Source organism: Penaeus chinensis, chromosome 17, assembly GCF_019202785.1.
Source record: "Penaeus chinensis breed Huanghai No. 1 chromosome 17, ASM1920278v2, whole genome shotgun sequence".
NCBI lineage: Eukaryota > Metazoa > Arthropoda > Malacostraca > Decapoda > Penaeidae > Penaeus > Penaeus chinensis.
The window spans coordinates 21,229,828-21,235,053 of record NC_061835.1 but is presented as its reverse complement, the minus strand read 5'-3'; the positions used below and the strand labels follow the sequence as shown (position 1 = coordinate 21,235,053).

Below are 5,226 nucleotides of genomic sequence, written 5' to 3'. Positions count from 1 at the left end.
ATGACAGATAATTATAATAGTGACAAGGATTATGATAAAGATGCTTAAATGGAAACGATGATAATGGTAAAAAATATTAATAGCGGTACTATTCGTAATATTAATAAAGGTGAAAATAAAGATAATAAGTATAGAGTTGGTCGCCCTAACGTTTGCAAGCTAAAGTCTAAGAGAGAGAGAGAGAGAGAGAGAGAGAGAGAGAGAGAGAGAGAGAGAGAGAGAGAGAGAGAGAGAGAGAGAGAGAGAGAGAGAGAGAGAGAGAGAGAGAGAGAGCGGTGACACTTCATATTTTCACTTGCCAACACTAGCAAATAAGATCATTAATAATAATAATAATCATAAGCAATAATGATACCTGATACATGGTGAAACATGTTAACAAAAACGATTGATCAAATTCACTCATAATTAGAACTACTAAAAGAAAGAAAGAAAGAAAAAAAAGTGGCATCCATACTTTTATTGATGCAGATAACATCATCTGAGACAGAGATAAAGCAATTACAGATTAGCCAGGGAGATGAAAGTAATTGACACGATATGGGTCAAGTAACGGTTTATGTATGGCAATCTGTCCATTTATGACGGGTTCGGACGCAGCCGTAGTTGCCGAAAACATCAGCTTTTTGTTACTATTATTGATTTTAGACGTTGTAATGGTTCATATCACAGTCGAACTATATATTTAACAAAGATAACTGATGTACCTGTAGCGATTATCTGAATAGATTTAATGTCTAGTCGATAACTATGCAGTTGTCACTAAGTTCACAACATTTATACTTCCCGCAGGTGGAAGGAGGTGCCAAGCAAAATTTAAAAAGTCTAAATTTTCAGTTTTATTCGTTACTTTCCCCACACACCCAAAACAATAAATTCCTAAAATACTAAGAAACGGATAAAACACCACCAGCACCAACAACAAAACAGCTGATATATCAACCATGACTAAAAAACTCGTCGGTAAATAGAGACAAAAATCCCGAAGTGACTACTCACAAGGCATCTACAGCCGAAGGTAAGTTAGTCCGAGGACCAGTTCGTATTGTTAAGGCGAAGGGACCTGACACCTTTTCGATCCGGCCGGCCCTTTCAGTCACGCAGTTTGAATTGTTCTGAGGAATTTTGACTTAGAAGATAAGTGGTTCGCGAAGGACACTTGAGGGACAGGCACCCACAAGGTAAATACGTTAGTTTTGCTTTGATAATTCTTAAATTTATATCCGATTAAAAAATATGTATAATTTTAGTTTGTGTAAATTTAAGGAGTTTGTAAGTTAGTGAAGTTTACAGCATTCAATCTAGTTACAGTAGCGCTACTGGAGGCTGTGGGAAGCAGGGAATTTCCCGGAAATAAGTGTTTACATGCGGTGTGTCATCATAATTATATTTATACATGCATCCGAGTATGTGAGAATTCACAACGATACAAATTTTACACATGTCATCACGCACCCCCCCCCCACACACACATGTATATATACATATAAAAATAAATTGGTTTGAGTTTAGTATGAACATCAGTAACCAAGTCTAGTACATTTGTATCAAAAAGTATGTGTTTGTGTCTATATAAGTATGTCTGTTTTTGTTTCTGTGTATTTATGTATGTACGTATGGATGCATGTATATATGTATGTATGTGTGTGTATATGTATGTAAATATGCTCGTATATGTATGTATATATACACATTTATATGTATGGATGCCTATAAACAGAAAAAATAGATACAGTTTTTTATAATGTACTATTATTCTTAGTCACTCACTATGAATTCAATAAATGAAAGTGAGATGATACTTGGCAATCATGTCGCGCTGAGAACAGACCGAGAGATAATACATTCTGGACGAATTTTGTTTTGACATTGAATTACAATGCCTTCGTATAGCCTTCTTGCCCGCAGGCTGTGAGATAGGTTACAGTTGCCATGTATTATTTTAAAAGGAATGTTCTTTGCATGGAACACCCTTGTAAAGAAGGAAAGAAAGGGGTAGAAAAAACACATTGATATCTGTTTGATGAAACGATACGATATGTTATTTCTTTCGAGGAAAAACGGAAGTACGTTTGAGAACCGGGGAATATGTATATATATATGCAAATTTTGATCATTACTTTACCAGACTTGAAATTTACCCGGCGTTGAAAATCTGCTGAGTCATCATCGTAGCTTTGGTTGTGCAAAATAATTGGTACAAAGAACATCCTGTGAATTTATTTATAGCCTTTGGATATATTTTCTCTCTAACGTTTTGTATATGAACAGATTTATTTCGAACCCTTTGGCCTTGCGTTATTTACAATGACGATTTGTTTTTAGCTTAAATAATTTTTGAATTTATGTAATATAGAAAAAAAAAAGAATTGGTCACGACAACAGTAGCAAATGACCGTAGAAAAAAACAAACAAACAAACATGAAACAGAAGACAAACATAAGAGAATAATTCACCGGAAAAGATACCGAGGAGAAAAAAAAAAAAAAAAAAAAAATATATATATATATTATGATGAATTTGATGATTCGTGTTGTCCATGATGACAATTATGATGAATCTTGATAGAACGAAGAGTATGTATGCAAGTTGATGGTGACGATGGTGACTGTTACACGGTAATTTATATTATGGTGATGCTAAGAATAGCCATGGTAATGATGACATTGAGAACAATGAAGATAGTAATGATAATTATGATGTTAGCAATGATATAATGACAGTAACAATGATTGTGATGATAACAGCAATGGTAATCATGATAATAGGTAATAAAGGTAGTAAAATGTAAAGATTGTTTTGATGAAACGTAGATGAAAAATCGTTATTTCTTATAGGCGTTGATGAGAAAAGTCTTACTAGTTGTTTTTTGTTTGTCTTCGATAATATATAGTGCAACTGGTGGTAATTTTGACTGGATTGGTAATTGATAAAATTAGTGAAAATAATATCAATAATGTGAGAAACAGCGATAGAGGAAATAACATTAATGAAAAACAAAAACAAAAAAGTAGCTCCTCTCTTTAGGATACAATTAGTGACAAGGACTTCCAGTGATATCATCATGCACAGCATTTATAGGATAAAAATGAACATTGACTTACGCACACACTAGAAAACACACACACACACACACACACACACACACACACACACACACACACACACACACACACACCAGATACAATTCGATGAAAAAGGTATCTATTATCATAAGCAGGTCACTCTGTGCACAAGTTAAAACTGTAATTATAAAATACACTTATTAGACCTCACTGGTCATAAGTACAGGCCACACGACAACATACACCAGACAATGGGCTTTAACAAAAGCTACACGTTATATGATAAGCGAAAGAAATACATTATGTATGTGATAATCTGCACACAAGATTTGGTCAACAATCTGTAGAGAATGGTGCTGTTGAATTGAATGAATTGTGAGAGAGAGGGAGAAAAAATATTCAGGATAAAACCCGCTATACATATGTATATATAAAACTCTTTTCTTTCCCATTCTTATTTGATTTTCGAATCGCCTGTGCTTAGTGTCTCGTACCTTATCAGCCCATTTAAAGTAACTTAGTAAAAGACCTACAATTAATTCATATACTCATGGTATATTTTTAGGTCTATAAAAATAACTTCCATAGGGCAGATAGTGGTTTGCTTTATAGGCATTGAACTAAACTTGGAGATAACAACATTGTAAAAGGTTTTGATCCAAGACGCGGGATAATAAATTTTGTTATAGGAGTGTTATAATTGTCTTAGCGAGGCGATGCTAGGCTGAAAATAGAGGTGGAAGGTGGAGGGAGTTAGATGGAGGGAGGAGGCATGAAAGGAAGGGAGGAAGAATGAAAAGAAGGGAGGAAGAATGGAAGGAAGGGAGGAAGAAAAAGAGGAAGAGAGGAAGGGAGGAAGAACAAGAGGAAGGGATAAAGAATGAGAGGAAGGGAGGGGGAGTGAGAGGGAGGAAGAATGATAAGAAGAAAAAAGGTGTAATAGGGAGGGAGAACGAATGAAAGGAAGGGAGAAAGAATGAGAGGGAAGGTGAAAAAGAAGTATAAGAGAATGAGAGGAAGGGAGAAAGCATGAGATAGAGAGCGAGAGAGAGAGAGAGAGAGAGAGAGAGAGAGAGAGAGAGAGAGAGAGAGAGAGAGAGAGAGAGAACAAAAGTATTGCAATGAGTAGTAGTAAATATTCCTCGTGCGCTTCCTTGCTGATTGTGTCTACGCTGACGCCAGCAGCCGAACAGGCCGTGCCAAGATCGGCAAGATATGCACACACACACACGCACACACAAACACACACACACATGTATATTATGTGTGTGTGCGGGCATGCATGTTTATGTATATAAAAACATTTACATATACATATGTATATATATTACGCACTCGCACACGCACGCGCGCACACACATACATACATATGTGTGTGTGTGTAATGAGAAACACACACATGCACTATCTCCCTACATTCACATACACAATGACCCAAAGTTATAGCCACAGTTGCACACAGATATACTACGAAACAATCAGAATCATATCCTCAATTTCTCTCTACCAAATACTTGCGCGGGCATACGTTCTCTCTTCTCTCTCTTTATCTCTTACTGACTGATAAACCACACACACACACACACACACACACACACACACACACACACACACACACACACACACACACACACACACTAACGCACACACACTAACGCGCACACACACACTCTAACACACGCACATACACACTAACACATACATACATAAATACACTGACACACCACACACTTATACACACACAAGCTCATACGCACATACTGGCGCACTTGTGAGAATAGCAGGTGTGCTTCAGACAAGTGTTGTGAAGTTAGTGCAGATGTAAAAGCAGTGAACAGGGAGTTTCGAACTTGCCTGAAATCTTTGACTTGATCTTATTAGAATTAGCACAGAAGTCTGCCTTCTCGTTCAAATCATGAATATCGATATCTATTCGTCTATTTTTTCTTTTTATTATTCGTTCCATACTTTAATTACGGAATGGGTTTTTCGAGCTAATACATTTCATCGAACGACTGATAAACAACTAGTCCGGATGCGTGACATCAGACTTGATTCGAGTGAGCGTAAACATTACCGAGAACATCGGCTCACACCTTTTTTGAAGCTATGTTTGAATCATTTCTTCATTATTAGAAATCGCTTTCATAGTCGAATATAT

General features: G+C 36.3%; 1 protein-coding gene across 1 annotated transcript in view; it reads left to right on the top strand.

Annotated features, from left to right (window-relative positions):
* The first annotated feature begins 1,040 nt into the window (after window positions 1–1,040).
* Window positions 1,041–5,226, top strand: part of LOC125034303 (N-acetylated-alpha-linked acidic dipeptidase 2-like) — a 39,286-nt gene continuing 35,100 nt past the window's right edge. The window contains exon 1 of the mRNA XM_047626070.1: window positions 1,041–1,181. The gene's annotated coding sequence lies outside the window, so the exon portion shown is untranslated. The remainder of the gene's footprint in view (window positions 1,182–5,226) is intronic.